This window comes from Nyctibius grandis, chromosome 29 (genome assembly GCF_013368605.1).
Source record: "Nyctibius grandis isolate bNycGra1 chromosome 29, bNycGra1.pri, whole genome shotgun sequence".
In the NCBI taxonomy this organism is placed as follows: domain Eukaryota; kingdom Metazoa; phylum Chordata; class Aves; order Nyctibiiformes; family Nyctibiidae; genus Nyctibius; species Nyctibius grandis.
Window position 1 is genome coordinate 5,508,237 of NC_090686.1, and position 16,802 is coordinate 5,525,038.

Here is a 16,802-nt window from a genome sequence, read left to right on the forward strand (position 1 = left end):
GATCCAGGTTGACCAGAGTCTGGTTTCCACTGCCAACGTCTCCTAAATATTAACCTAAAATAGCTAAAGTCTGTTTAGAACCTTATTTCTATTAATTCTTATTTCTAAGTATTCTATATTCTTTTAAGGTAACAAAAAGGTTAACCAGACATTCTTTTTACTAGAATCATCAGAAATTAATACTTGTAGGCCTACTCCTGCTTAGCTACTCATTAAGCTTTGACTGATGATTTGTTCAGTCCTAGGTCAGGATTATACAAAGGAGCTTTGAGAACAATATTCATGGATTGTGAAAACCCACCTGTGTTTATTCAGACAGACTTATATTAATTATTCTATTCTTAATTCTGTTTCATCTCTATTGATTCTTATTTGCTTAATTCATGAGAACTTCTACAACAATTATGTGAAAATTTCTACAACAACCCAAGCACTGCTGAGCTGCACTGGTGGCTCCTAGCCAGTCCGCAGTGCTGGCCAAGCAAAGCAAGAGCCATCTTCACAACAGCTTTCTCATGGCCGAGTTTCCTCTGGTGTTTGTTGTGCCATCCTATGTCAAGATGGTGCCTAGTGCTCTTCCAGTGGCTGTTTGGCTACTGAAAAATTAACATAATTTATATGTCACAGACTTAATCGTGATCCACTATCAAATGCTCTGACACTGTTTACATGGATGATTTTTAATAGTACTTAAACAGAAAGAAAAAGCTTCTCCACACTCCGACTGTTTGGCATTTTCCATGCTGCTGTACGTTGGTTCAACATCAAGCGAGTAACTTTGGGCAGCAGCGTGACAACGTGTGGCAACGGGCAGCTTCGAGAGGACAAGGGACCAGTGCCACTTTCTGTGTACAGAGTGACGTGTTAGAGCGTTAGGCAGGGCTGGAACTGGTGCAGAGTCCGACCCAGTTCTAGCCACAGCCTTTCCCAGCAGCATGGTGCTCCCTAGCAGATAGAGAATCGTTCCCGGGTGTCTGACCTCAATGGACACGGCAGCTGGTGAGACGTTCCATGCTCGGTTCTCTCGTGATCTCTGTTTGAGCAGTCCCACAGACACCCTGCCCTTCCCGTGTGTCCCCCTGCTTGGCAAGGAGAGCTTGACAGCTACACAGGGTGGACTTTAAGGAAACCTAAAGGTAAAGACTGACACATTCTTAATTTCTACCATCGAGCCAAAGGCTCCTCAGATCATGTGAACAGAGTCCCACGAGCTACATTTCCATAAGCTATTTTATTGAGTTTCCTCTGTCTGCCTCAGTTTACCCAGAACACAAACATGTTATTGATTCTTCTGCCATCCTAATTTCAGCTCTGTGCGGGCCAGTAGACAGACAGACAGACAAGGGTATGCTTTATTAACGAAGGGTGTAGAAAATGATAAATTATTACAGTTTTCCTGATTGTTAGAGCATCACCAGAGCAAGCCTGAAGTAGATTCGCCACTGAGAGCACACTGGGGTGTAGGTGGCTTTGTAAATTACAGCACGTTTCAACAAAAAGGTAGTGGAGGTGCTGCCTTCACTACAGCATCCTGGCTTGTATCAACAATACCGTGGCCAGCTGGACCAGGGCAGGGATCATCCCCCTGTACTCGGCACTGGTGAGGCCACACCTCGAATCCTGTGTTCAGTTTTGGGCCCCTCACCACAAGAAACACCTTGAGGTGCTGGAGTGAGTCCAGAGAAGGGCAACGAAGCTGGTGAATGCTCTGGAGCACAAGTGTGATGAGGAGCGGCTGAGGGAGCTGGAGGGGTTTAGCCTGGAGAAAAGGAGGCTGAGGGGAGACCTTCTCGCTCTCTACAACTGCCTGAAAGGAGGGTGTAGCGAGGGGGGGGGTTGGTCTCTTCTCCCAGGTAACAAGTGATAGGACAAGAGGAAATGGCCTCAAGTTGCGCCAGGGGAGGTTTAGATTTGAGATCAGGAAACATTTCTTCCCTGAAAGGGTTGTCAAGCACTGGAGCAGGCTGCCCAGGGCAGTGGTGGAGCCCCCATCCCTGGAGGGATTTAAAAGCCGTGTAGATGTGGTGCTGAGGGACATGGGTTAGTGGTGGCCTTGGCAGTTAACAGTTGGACTTGATGATTTTAATGGTCCTTTCCAACCAAAATGATTCTATGGTTCCACACCTCAGACATAGCGACCTTAATCAAGCCTTCGACTTGGAGAACCGTTCTCTGTACGTACGAAAGCCAAACTGCTCGTGCCCGTGGATTAAATTCTCTCTCTGTGCGAGAAGCTGAATGAGCCACACATCGCCCCTGGAGCACAGACGGGTCTTTCCACTTGACAAGCAGATAACACGGTTCTGTCTGTGCTTCCCCTCACCCCTCCGCTGACTGATAGCAGGAACAGCTAGCCACTAACCAACACAGAGCAGGACAGCTTGTCCGAGTTAATAGCTCGTGTTCTTTGTAAAAGGGGGAAAAAATCACCATTTTCTCCTAATAGCCATTATTTTCTTCCTGTATTTGTTAATTTGAGTGAGGAAGTTAGGTCCATATCTCTGTGTTAACAGCTTGACTTTCAGGTTCTCGGATACTGAGAAATTTTTTATTTGTTTAAAATAAATTCTTGCAGGGGACTGTGGAAACATTTATATTGGCCTCCGGTTTTCTATTAACTTGTTTTTTATATACGTTGATTAAAAACAGGTCAAATACCTATTGAGAGCTACTTTCAGTTGCACCGAGGGTGTGCTCTTACCACTGCATGTGTGCTACTGGCCCTAATTCAGAGTGACATAATAATTGTGTTTTCTTTAAAGGAATAATAATTATTATTCTTTTAAAACCCAGTTTCACAATACATTCTCCATTAGGTCATCTGTATTCTGTTCTAACTATTTGTTTATAGACAACAATAGATAGAATCACAGAACCATAGAATAGCTTTGGTTGGAGAGGACCTTTAAGGTCATCGAGTCCAACCGTTAATTCAGCACTGCCAAGGCCACCACTAACCCATGGCCCTCAGCACCACATCTACACGGCTTTTAAATCCCTCCAGGGATGGGGACTCCACCACTGCCCTGGGCAGCCTGCTCCAGTGCTTGACAACCCTTTCCATGAAGAAATTGTCCCTGATCTCCAATCTAAACCTCCCCTGGCACAACTTGATGCCGTTTCCTCTAGTCCTGTCACTTGTTACCTGGGAGAAGAGACCGACCCCACCCTCGCTACACCCTCCTTTCAGGCATTTGTAGAGAGCGAGAAGGTCTCCCCTCAGCCTCCTTTTCTCCAGGCTAAACACCCCCAGCTCCCTCAGCCGCTCCTCATCACACTTGTGCTCCAGACCCTTCACCAGCTTCGTTGCCCTTCTCTGGACTCACAAGTCAACTAGTTCAAGTCATCAAGTTAATACAAACCTATCACAAATGTTTACAAAAGACCCTCTGTATGTCAAAACGGTGGATGCCGTTGGCAAACGCACTGAGCAGGTCCCATGAGCCAGGCAGCAAGTGGTGGGCGAGATGTGCATCCCCCCCCTCAGGAGGGGATCAACTCCATTTCTCTTTGTTTGCCCTCAAGGATGACTCTGGGACAATATATCGTTCTAACATGCATGACAATCTTAAAAACTCTTCTGTGTTTTTAATTCCTACAGATTTTAACAGTAGCTTATACAGCCCATACAATATGCCATCACGTTACCTCCCAGGTTCCTTAAAATAAACAAGCTTAATGGTGCTGCAAAGAAATTAATGGACAGTATCTTCATTGCTTTATGGCTTTGTTGAGGTGTGTTCCCCGCGCCCCTGCCTGAGGAACAGCTCGGCCCCGGGGAGCTGTGTTCAGGCTTCCCTGCAGGGCAGCTGAGTCAGCAAAGTGACAGAACACAGTTATTTTGCATTTCTAAATGATTCACACGGAGCATCATCTCTCCACGCCAATTCACGAAGGTGAGGTTTATTTTTTTAGACAGGCAGGCTATCACCTTTCCCCACTCCAAATCTGCCCCCGATGATTAATAGTTGTTTTAGAATTATTGAGTAATTCAAAAGTTTGTGTTTAATTATTTATCTGCTTTTATTCACCAGGAAATGGTGGCTTTGAGCCTGCAATAAACTCAAATGAACTACACAATTAATTTCCCAGGGCTTCTGCGTGGCCAGGAGGATTGCAAGAGTTCAAACAGCACATTGGTATTTTTTAAAAGCTCTCTCCCTCTTCTTGTGCCATTTGCTGCTACAATCCCTGCAGTACCTTTACAATGAAAATAAAATAGATGGATAGAGCAAAGGAAGGATTAGAGCAAAATAAGGAACGGAGTAAAATAGACCAAATCAATGAGTCAAATGTGGCACTTCATAGCACAGTTAGGACTTTCCACAATGTTAATGCTTCTGTTGAGCAAGTGAATAGCCCTCCCTTTTTTTTCCTAGCATGAAGCTGTATTTTATCTAGGAGCCCATCTAACACATTATATTGCAAACCAGGCAGATTTAAGGCATAACGACAATGCCATTATTCCTGCGCACATAAAAGATGAGGTGTAAGTTCTTCTAAGTTTAATAAGAACATCCGCTGGTCTCATCTCTGCACAATGCTGAGTGTTGTACTTAGCTCTTTGATCCTGGTTTTTCTTACAAATTGAAGAAGTGCTGAGAGCACATATAACCTTGGCACAGAAACCTCCCTTCGTGCAGTGAGCGTTCAAGTGACTGGGTTCATTTTACGGACAAGAATAAGAACCAGCGGTGTGGTACAAGGAATGCATCCGTTCCTCTGACTGGTTCCAGTGACTCTGAACCAGAGTCACCACTATGATCAACAGTCAAAAGTCAGAAGTACGGCTGCTATGGCATTAACTTGAACTAAAACCAATGTACGCAAAGGTAACCCACATAGGTAAGTAATGTAGAGACTGTGTCACACATGGACAAAAACAAAACACCTGAAGAGTCAACACCTGTGTTCCAAACAGCCTTCACCCTCCACCCTCTTCAGTAGAAGTCTCCTATTTAGCACACTGGCACTTCGTTTTTAAGTACATTTAAGTAGCATACACCATTGACCTCCCGGGAGGTGTCACCACACAGACACACGGAGCTCCAAGCGTGTTCGAGGAGTCACAAGCAGGACAAGGAGCTTTATGCGTGCCCAAGGTGGCTGAGGTACATGACATCTGGCCTTTCAGTCCTGACTGGTCTGCTGGAATGCTAGGGGATCGTTAGAAAACAAGCAATACGATCTGGATGAGAGGTCCATCAATGTACACAATGCATGGAAGAGGACTGTGGACTATACCAGAGGTAGCCAAGTGTGTGATGAGTGCCATCACATAGAGTCATAGGTAGCTGCTTAGAATAATCTTGCTCTTCTCTCTGCTAGAGCCCCTGTAAACATCTGAAAAAGTCAATTTAATCTGCATCGTTCTTCTGGGCAGAATTACTTGCACTACTTTTTTTTCTTGTAATAAGTACTGCTGGAGAGACACTGAACACTAGCCACTGGTACATGTGTGTTTCAGTGAGTTACAGCCAGCTCTGCATTGCTTTGAGAGTCCTGACAGAATTTTGCTCTTACTCTCATCCCTTGTAAAATCCCACACCAGAAGAACATTGATATACTAACCACTTTCAGTATCTGATGATACGTATGGTACGTTGCTACGTCAAAAATTTCCTTCTCATCTGTCAGCCCAACACAACAAAAAAGAATTTGGTGAAAAGAAGCTGCACATTTACTGTTTCCAGTTCCTGAGAGGAAGCCAGAAAAACCATTGTCGGTCATGAGCCGTCTACACGGGAAGACACCTAAGACCACAGACAGCAGATTTCAGGACTGAGTCCTCTGTTCTGTTTTCTTCTCTTCCCTGACAACAGCAAAGAGACTGTATGAAACCTTCAGTCCTCACGACTCTGCTTAGACAGTAGGCATCCTGCATTAGAACGGATTTAGGAAGAATCATTGAGACCTGTTAGCTACAACATACTGACAAAAATAAAAGCAACAGATCTCACCTTGGGTACCAAACTCCAAGATCTGAAGGTCAGATTCAGATGCCAAAATGCAGTGTCCCCCAAACACCAGACAGCATTCCTCTGACAATATTATTTGTTTGATAATTTAGAATGAAGAAAGTATCAGGTAAACACTAAAAATTAGGACTCAGTAAGATTTGTAGAGCAACTAATTTGTATTTAACAACAGTTAGTTTCAATGATAACACAGTCGATTGATGTAACATCCTGAATTTCCAGATAGGCTCTGAGCACAGGGGTTTTGCCTGAGCACATCATTAGCCAAGGTCCCAATTCTGGTTTTATTGACCTGACTAGCTGTTGATTTAAATGAAGGCAGGGCCAGTGTGTGATATATTAATTTCCCTATTTAACTGTCCATCTGCTCACTGTTCGCACGCTTGTTGAGGAAAAGGGTACATTCAAGGAAATGTGAGGTATCTCACCCAGATACGTGTACACATTCCCAACATTCTGCAAGGGAAGATAAAACTTTAAATTTAAAACATTATTTTAAATCTGAGGAATAAACCATGCATGACATAATTCTGCTCATCTCTCATCCTATATATCATATATTTTAATTTTTCTTTAAAAAATTAAACCACCATATATTTTATTGCTTTCAAGGGGAGAAGGGATGATTAACCAATTTCATTAGCAGCTAGGAATCAGCATCTTGCTTGTTAGAACTTACAGCACACTTTTGGTTTTACTTCCTTAGTAGGGATTTGGTCCGCCTTCAAGATATACTGAGCACTGATTGTGTAATCAAAAGTTTGCAGAATGATGTATGTGATAGCCAAAATCACTAAGCTCCACCAAGTGGCATAAGAGAGAAGGTGTCACCATAACATCCATGGAATGGTTTCAAAGGCGGTTGCGATCTCCCTTTAGCCTGACATAATAATTAAGTATGCAGCTACTTGTGTTCTCTATCTGATACATGGAAGATGAGCAGGGCACTGGGGGAAAGATGCCCTGCAATATAATTATTATTCATATAATATTCAGCTCGTGCAGTACAAGTTTGCACATCCATCCCACTGGTTATGAGGTTAATAACTATTTGCAGAACTACTGCCTCTACGAACGCGCACATCTGGGACACAAACATCTGGTGTTGCCCATTTCTCTTCTGGCAGTGTATCAGGCAAGACATGCGTGGTGTTACCAGCACAGAAAACAAAGATGGCTTCTGCCCTGAAAGGTTTCCAGCCGTTAAATTAACTCACAGCCCTTCATGAAAACTCTAGGAAAAGTAGATAGCATGTGAGAGAAGCCAACAAAGACAACAGCGTACCACAAGCGGTGACACTCTTGATCCTGCCGGCAGGAGCACCTTCAGAAGCCCTACTCTGTCCCACAGGTTCAGATCGCCTTTTCCACTCTGATTTTACTAGACAGGTCTTAAGTTATGGTTAGGTTGAGTCTAAAAGCTTGTCTGCTTTTTTCCAGCTGTATCAGCTGACGTGATAAAGGCTATCACCTTCCCCCAGGAAAAAAAAACAAACCAAACCTTCATTGCACAGAACTCCAAGGATGTTGCTTTTAGGTTCATTTAGCAACATGTTTAACATCCATCCTAACACGGTGTTTTCCCCTCTCAGTGAATCGTTCAGAATTGCAGTGCTCCCCCAGAGGAGAATTTCCTGCGTCCTGGAGGTGCCAGACAGAAGGGCAGATCTCTCTCTTTTCATTGCCACATGTGAAGACATTGAGGCTGAACATACTATGGGAAAGCTCCCAGTACCCTGGGACATGTCACATAGTGATATTAATAACAAAAGTCCATTAAAACTACTCATAAAACTCAGTAGTGCTTTTTTCTTTTGCTTTTTTTTTTTAAGGGGACCGCTACATGTTATATAACATGTCTTAAATTCTGAATTTAGCATGGCAAAAAGTCAGACAGACCTTCGGTGTGCCCACGGCACAGAGGGAGAGAGCACGCTGGGGGAATAAAAGCAGTAACTTTGGATTACTGTCGGAAAAGGACGTGGGGGTGTTGGTCAATGACCGGCTGAATACGAGCCAGCAGTGAGCCCAGGTGGCCAAGGAGGCCACCAGCATCCTGGCTTGTATCAGCACTAGTGTGGCCAGCAGGACTAGGGCAGGGATCGTCCCCCTGGACTCGGCACTGGTGAGGCTGCACCTTGAATCCTGTGTTCAGTTTTGGGCCCCTCACAATGAGAAAGACCTTGAGGTGCTGGAGCGAGTCCAGAGAAGGGCAACGAAGATGGTGAAGGGTCTGGAGCACAAGTGTGATGAGGAGTGGCTGAGGGACCTGGGGGTGTTTAGTGTGGAGAAAAGGAGGCTGAGGGGAGACCTTCTCGCTCTCTACAACTGCCTGAAAGGAGGGTGTAGCGAGGGGGGGGGTCGGTCTCTTCTCCCAGGTAACAAGTGATAGGATGAGAGGAAACAGCCTCAAGTTGCGCCAGGGGAGGTTTAGATTGGAGATCAGGGAAAATATTTCTTCACGGAAAGGGTTGTCAAGCATTGGAACAGGCTGCCCAGGGCAGTGGTGGAGTCCCCATCCCTGGGGGGATTTAAAAGCCGAGTAGATGTGGTGCTGAGGGACATGGGTTAGTGGTGGCCTTGGCAGTGCTGAGTTAACGGTTGGACTCAATGATCTTAAAGGTCCTTTTCAACCAAAACAGTTCTATGGTTCTATGAATTCTCCAGGTGACTGAATCAGTGTGATGGAGAGCATGGCAGCAACAAGAGGGAAGTGCTGAAGTTGCCACTGCAACCATCAGGCATCTCAGGATGTTGGCTTATGATCACATCAGTCAGGCAGTGGTAGGACAGCAGCTATCCTCAAGCCAGGGAGGGAAGGAAGGAAAAACTGAGGGAAAAAAAAAACAAACAAAGAAAAAAAAGTGAACAAAATGCAGGGTAAAGCACATGAGAAAAATAGGTAATACCATCTTGAAGTATCAGGGCTAGGAACTTATAGAACCAGATTTGGATGTATCATTTGAGCAGAGAATCCCATAAATAGCTCCACTCTTTCTAAGGATTTCTCGACTCAGGAATCAGGTCTTTAACATCAGCAAAAATATTAGAAACCTGTTAGAAACCGGCCTCAAGAGTTTTGACGCTTGAGGATTATTAAAGAAGTTTATATGAGCCATCAAGACTTGTATACAGAGCTTGTATAAAATGAGAAAACCGAAATCCAGAAAGCCTGTGGATGACAATGTGATAACCTGAAAGAAATTCATTAATTGTCCTCTCCACATGGCAGCCTGTTGAATCTTGCCATAAGCCGAAGTTATATCCTGGGTTGGACTAACTAAACCTCTTCCCAGACATATTTCAATTCATATTCCATATAACATCTTATCAAACAAAACATGGTCCTCTTTATTTCTCAGTCTCTCATTAGTCAGACCAGAATGACTAAAGCTCAGCTAAATCCTGCAAGCTATCTAAAAATAATGTTAGATTTTAATCTCTGCCCAAGACAATTTGAGGTATTTTTCTCCCTCTCGCATATTACTTGTCTAAGCAACGTCAGGACTGACATTAAAAGAACTTCCCTAGCACAGAGGAGAAGCTATTACTGTGTTCCCAAGGTTTAAAGATGAATGCATTTTAATATAAAAGTTTCCTAGCAACACGCGTGCTTAGCCTAGAACGTATTCCAAACCCGGTGATGCTTTCAGTATTGTATCATTTATCCCTCTCTTTGAACTAGTTGCTATGCTCTGTTGTCATCCTTACAACCCATAGTATCACAGAAAAATAGTCTTCTTTTCCCAGGTTCAGCTTCTCACCGTCTCCCACTGTGGTCTTACACATGAAAATATCTACCCACCCTTGTCTAGTAATGTGTATTTTCTGCCTTTCTCCATCGTTTTGTGGAAGCATCTCCTTTTTTCTCACTGAATATCAGTCTCCTGAATATTTCTGGATCTCACATTACTTAGACTGTACACTCTCCAAAGTAGGGAGTTATTTTACCTCTGTTTGTAAAGCTGCAGACGGCTTAAGGATGCTCCCAGACCAGCGTTGTCACTCATCCACCTGCAGCACCATGTTTTCCAGTGTTCTTTATGGCCAGCAAGAGCACCTTCCACAACAGAAACTGCATCCCGTACCCAGAGAAATAAACACAGAAAAAGTCTTATCAAACCAGATTTCTAATATGCTTGTGGAAGCAGTACAGGAAAGGAGGATGGGACCAACAGAATTTCCCAGGATGAGTGGCGTTCCTCAGGGGTCAGTATTGGGACCGGTGCTGTTTAACATCTTTGTCGGTGACATGGACAGTGGGACTGAGTGCGCCCTCTGCAAGTTTGACCACGACACCGAGCTGTGTGGTGCAGTTGCCACGCTGGAGGGAAGGGATGCCATCCAGAGGGACCTGGACAGGCTGGAGAGCTGGGCCTGTGCGAACCCCATGAAGTTCAACAAGGCCAAGTGCAAGGTCCTGCGTGTGGGTCGGGGCGATCCCAAGCACAAATACAGGCTGGGTGGAGAATGGATGGAGAGCAGCCCTGAGGAGAAGGACTTGGGGGTGATGGTTGACGAGAAGCTCACCAAGAGCCGGCAACATGCGCTTGCAGCCCAGAAAGCCAACCGTGTCCTGGGCTGCGTCCCCAGCAGCGTGGCCAGCAGGGCAAGGGAGGGGATTCTGCCCCTCTGCTCCTCTCTTGTGAGACCCCCCCTGCAGTGCTGCGTCCAGCTCTGGGACCCCCAACAGAAGAAGGACATGGAGCTGTTGGAGCGAGTCCAGAGGAGGCCACGAAGATGCTCAGAGGGCTGGAGCACCTCTGCTATGGAGACAGGCTGAGAGAGCTGGGGCTGTTCAGCCTGGAGAAGAGAAGGCTCTGGGGAGACCTTCTACCAGCCTTCCAGTTCCTGAAGGGGGTCTACAGGAAAGATGGGGAGGGACTTTTGACAAGGGCATGGAGTGATGGGACGAGGGGGAATGGTTTTAAACCGAAAGAGGGGAGATTTAGATGAGATATTAGGAAGAAATTCTTTGCTGTGAGGGTGGTGAGACACTGGCCCAGGTTGCCCAGAGAAGCTGTGGCTGCCCCCTCCCTGGCAGTGTTCAAGGCCAGGTTGGATGGGGCTTGGAGCAACCTGGTCTGATGGAAGGTGTCCCTGCCTGTGGCAGGGGGGCTGGAACTAAATGATTGTTAAGGTCCCTTCCAGCCCAAACCATTCTATGAATTTCCTCGTGACCATGAAACAACAGAGAAATTGGTCATGGCCAAGGACAGAAAAAGAAAAAAGAAAAAAGATATCGGCTACACATCTTGTTTTGCTCTTTATCCATCCTGTGACACAGCAAACGTATGTCATACCATCTTGTGTTGTTGTGTGACACCATGCCTTCACACATTATCCTCTAGCTCCTTTGAAAGGGAAGCACCATTGAAAGGGTTGTGCCAGGTCACTGAGACTTGAGGAAAATCTTTGGATGTGTTAGTGTGGAGACCCAAGTCCATGACAAATGGTTCTTTTCCTTCCCAGGAGCAGCCCCCATCTGGGCCACCACACTCTCCATCCCAGGCCATCCCCTGGTCACGAGAAGGGCTTTCTAAAAGCTGAGAGAAACGACCAGGGAGGGCACGGGCAGGCAGGTGTGATTCTGGGGAATTAGTTAAGGTTGAGAGGAAAAAAATCCCACCCCTGGCTATTTCTTGGAGGAACTGGGCCCAAATGCCTGGATTGTAAAGTGCAGACAGACAGCTGTCTCCCTGGCAACCTGGCAAATAGCGTGTACTTCCACTGTGACCAGGGAATACCAGCAGAAAGAGATGTTTAGGGCTTGAACAAAGAAATTACGGAGCCTGAGAAAGAGGGGACTGTGCCTCACCCACATCCAGATGCGGCTGCTCCTCAGCAACTGGAGGGTGGACGTCTGGAGCTTAAAATGGAAGTCCAGTCTTCACTGGCTTCCGCGGCTCCCCGGAGCACTTGGGGACGTGGGGCATTAAGGACTGTACAGTGTGCGAAGGCCGAATAATCCAGATCCCAAAGGGAAAGGAGATTGCTCTAAGCACTCTAAGCACTTGCGTGGTCTCAGAGGAATAGGAGGGCAGTGGGATTTGGAACAGCTCCTTGCCAAGCCAGTCTTTTCCAGCAGTTGCTTATATGGAAAGAAACAGCAGAAAACTGTGCAATTTGCTCTTTGCTTAAGTTTAATCCCATTTGACAGCTATGAGAAACCTCTAACTACAAGGCTAAACCAGGAGGCAGGCTGCTGGTAAACACTCGACAGAACAGCATACACGAGCAATATCCAAGCTCTTTTAGGATCCCTTTCTTACGTATTTACTGTAAAGACAGACTAGTGAAGTGTGTGAAACACAAAGTTATGCAAAAGCAGCTGAGATGGTGCACTGGAAGTGTGTTTGTAATACAGTACTTGCTTCAACATACCCCTCATCAGAAGGCCACAAGGCTGAGTTATAGCTGCTTTAAAGAACATTGCTCTCAATTTACTCAATTACTTCTTACGTTGAGAAATTAATCTGTAATGCCACAGAATACCTCTCAATTTCTTCATTTCCACAGAAGAACTGCAGTAGCCAACCCCATTAAATTAAGGTGCCCAGTGTTAACTGTGCCAGACGTGCTTGCTCCAGAGTCTGCTGGGTGCTGCAGGGAATGCAAAGCTGGAAGTTAATCACTGGGCTCACAGACAGAATCACAGACTGGTTGGGGCTGGAAGGGACCTCTGGAGATCATCCAGTCCAACCCCCTGCCAAAGCAGGGTCACCTACAGCACGTTGCACAGGGTCGTGTCCAGGCGGGTTTGAATATCTCCAGAAAAGGAGACTCCCCCCGCTCCCTGGGCAGCCTGTGCCAGGGCTCTGCCACCCTCCAAGTACAGAAGTTTTTCCTCATATTCAGATGGAACTTCCCGTGTTTCAGTTTGTGCCCGTTGCCCCTTGTCCTGTCACTGGGCACCACTGAGAAGAATCTGGCCCCATCCCCTTGACACCCACCCCTAAGGTATTTGTAAGTGTTGATAAGATCCCCCCTCAGTCTGCTCTTCTCCAGGCTCTTCCCACAGGAGCCTGAACAGGCTTTGGAGTTGCCTTAGGAGAGGTAGGAAATATCCTTTGTGTTTGTCTACTAACCATGTGGTCCCAGTGTTGTAGGAGCTATAAAACAGATGGAATCTACTCTATACATTAACCTGCTTTCATTAGCAACCTCTGCAACCATCCTCATTCGTGCGTTGTGGTATCTCATTGCAGGGGAATCAAAATTGCCTAGAAAAATTCCAGCACACAAACTGTGAGAAGATGCATGAATCCACTCCAACTGTTATGAGAATCCATGTACCTACATGAGAAAGGGGATTTCTTCCACTGGCTAATACAGATACAAGTTCTTTTTATCTGATTGGGACAAAAGAGAAGCAGAAATAACTTTAGACAAAGGGTCCTCCTGGTGCATTGGAGGCTAGTAGAGGAGAGAAAGGCCGTGCATTTCCCTCTGACCCCTGGAATCAGCCCACAGCCAGCACCATGTGGGAGCCAGCAGCTTTCTGAACACAAATCCCTTGATGCTGAACGTTACCAATCCAGCAACATTCTCACAAGAGACAGATTTGGACTTGGCAAAGAGCAGGCATAACTAGGATTCCTCTGCTGAATGTCAGGGGTGTCTCACCCGCTCCCTTTCTCTCCCAGGGGACTGGGCTGCAAAAGCACTCCTGGAGATTCTGTATTTTTCTTGGTTCTGTTAATTCTGTGATAAAAGGAGTATTTTTGGTTCTTGCTATGGGAGGAAAACATTCACATAACTTTTACAGTGATAATTGCAGTGTGCATAACGAAAGCTTCAGCCATATGTTTTCCTTTGGCTTACAGAGCGCACTTTTCACACTGTCCTCTCCCCTTATCAGCTTCTACATCTTACGTACTTTATTTATAGATATCTGCCTTTCCTCGTACAGTAACGCTGGCCCTAACCAGGCTTCTGCACTCCTATCTTTTACTTATTGATCATATGTTTCACCTACCTGTCATCACTCTTCTCTTTCCAGCGATCCTCAAAGACAACCCCAAAACAACTGCTACTGAAGGCATTTATTTTTGCCTTGAAAGTAAAGACTAACCAGAGAGATCTGTAGTCTCAGCATTTTGCCTGGGACAATGTGCTGCACTAGGGTTCCACTTTGGCCGTGCATTTAAGGGGACTCAATGGGTTTTCTCGTTGTTGTTTGGAATACTCTGAGACGTGGCATTAAATAATTTGGGTAAAGCAAATCTAAAAGACATTACTTCTAAATGAAAAATCTCTGCAACAAGGTGCTTTCCGTTTGGTGCAGATTTTAAGCAGTTTTTCCAGAAAGCCAAGCGATGTGGCAGAAATGGCTGGAACCAGTTATTGACAACTGTCTCCATAAACTCCAGACAAATGCAAAAATGCTGTTGGAGAACAGTGTTTGCAGGTATTTTACACTTGTCCTTTGTGAGATGAAGATAGTAAGAAATGGCTATCGAATATAATTGGTGAGATACTGAATTCGTCACAGTTATTTGATTAGTTACACTTTGGTTACACCATGGTTTTGAAACCTAATTGACTCTGTCTGACTTTCTGCAGTCCAACGATTTGGGACATTTTGAATCGTGTTGTCCACAGAATCCCACAGAAGGAAAAGTCTTGCTTTTACTAAAATAAAAACCTGCCATTTTCATCCTGGACTCAAGTGCTTTGATATTAAGATGACAAGCATCTTATCTAGATTCCATTTCCACATGCAATTTTCACCCAGCAAGAAGCCTTCAGGCTTTAGATTAGATCAGACAACAATACGATTAGAAATACAGAAGGATATGAGCCATGCCATTTCTGATTACAAATTTCCCAGTACAAGTTTAGAGGCCCTTTTGTGCCACTACTTCCCATACTCTTTATGTATGATATTACAAAGTTAATCAAAAGCAGGTGCCTCTCCTCTTTCATCTTCGCGCCGTGTCACACCCAATTTGTAACGTGGGTAATTTGCTTCACGACAGGCAACACATCAAAAGAATTAAGCATTGGGAGACCATACTTTTAATGCCAACCTGTGATTTTACACGGTTACTCCCAAGGGCTACCACACCATCTTTACCAGGATACAAAGCGTGCAATTGAGCAAAACTAACCCTCTAGCCAAACATCTACCTGACAAAGTACAGTATGCGAGCACATGTAGGGGAAAATTAGAGGCTAAGTATGGTGCAGATAGCTCATGGTACAAGGTAATTTTCTCATTTCAGTTGAAGAACATGTTTTCTCCACTATTTGGTTACTTGGCACATGCTCTTCAAAAGTTAACTATGAGCGTTACGGCTTCTGCTCTGTGCCACATGCAAAACAGCAAATGAAAAATACGCCCCCAGTCCAGCAGTGCTGCCCTGCGCATCTTATCAAAGCCACTGTAACGCAACAGCTAGAAAAAATTGGATCCTACCATATTCTAAGCTCATATTCCTTTTCTGCTGCCTTAACTGTGCGAGTACCTGCACTATTTCATTCAGACAGGTGTAAAAGAATTCCCTCATAAACTTTAACTTCATAAATCCATAACTGCTTGTTATCATATATACTATTAATCCTTTGCTCTAAATCTATCACCTGGATTTCAGCTGTGTACACAACACTACCAATAACGTATCTTCAAAATTCTGCTAACATTTGGTTCTTCTAAAATAAACTATTCAAAAGAGGACAGAACTCCTAGCCCCCCAAGCCAGCCCCCAGGAGCAGAGTGAGGTGTCTCCTGGCACTTTGCAACCTTGCAGTAGCCCAAAGTCCTTGTAGCGGAGGTGCTGGAGCGAGTCTGGAGAAGGACAACGAAGCTGGTGAAGGGTCTGGAGCACAAGTGTGATGAGGAGCAGCTGAGGGACTTGGGGGTGTTTAGTCTGGAGAAAAGGAGGCCAAGGGGAGACCTTCTCGCTCCCTACAACTGCCTGAAAGGAGGGTGTAGCGAGGGGGGGGGTCGGTCTCTTCTCCCAGGTAACAAGCGATAGGATGAGAGGAAACAGCCTCAAGTTGTGCCAGGGGAGGTTTAGATTGGAGATCAGGAACAATTTCTTCATGGAAAGGGTTGTCAAGCACTGGAACAGGCTGCCCAGGGCAGTGGTGGAGTCCCCATCCCTGGAGGGATTTAAAAGCCGTGTAGATGTGGTGCTGAGGGATGCGGGTTAGTGGTGGGCTTGGCAGTGCTGGGTTAAGGGTTGGACTTGATGACCTTAAAGGTCCTTTCCAACCAAAACGATTCTATGATTCTATGATTTTTCCCCGGGGGCAGGAACCATCGTCAGCAGCCTCTGGGATACTTCAGCTCTAGATGCTTACAGCAGTGTTTGTGCTATCATCAGGGGCCAGGCACTGGGGGTGAGAAAGACCAAAAGGTCTCTGCCAATTTTCCTTCCAGTTTATTACTGCTGTCACATCATAAAAAAATTGCACTGAAAGTCCAAGTGTATCTTTCTGATCTCAGTTTCACCGATCAGGCACATAACTTCCTGATCTTGATTTTTTTTGCAGAGATTCTCATTCTTTCTTAGGTTCACATCTTAAGACTTCATTTCTTATTACTTTTGCTCTAAAAAAAAAAAACCTGTGATGAACTTGAGGAGGAAAAATCCAGTAACGCCTGTATTCATAATTTCTCATTTTGTTCACCGTTTTACATGATGTTGTTAGAAATTTTGCTGGAACAGCTCTTTAGTGCTGTTTCTGCTCTCTGCAAATTAATGAGACAATGGCAAAACACTCAGAAACTTCAGTGGGAGTAGAGCTGAGGACTACCATTGCGACAAGGCTGCTCTTATTCCTAAACTTCGTGAATCTACTGAGCTGCAGCAGTTT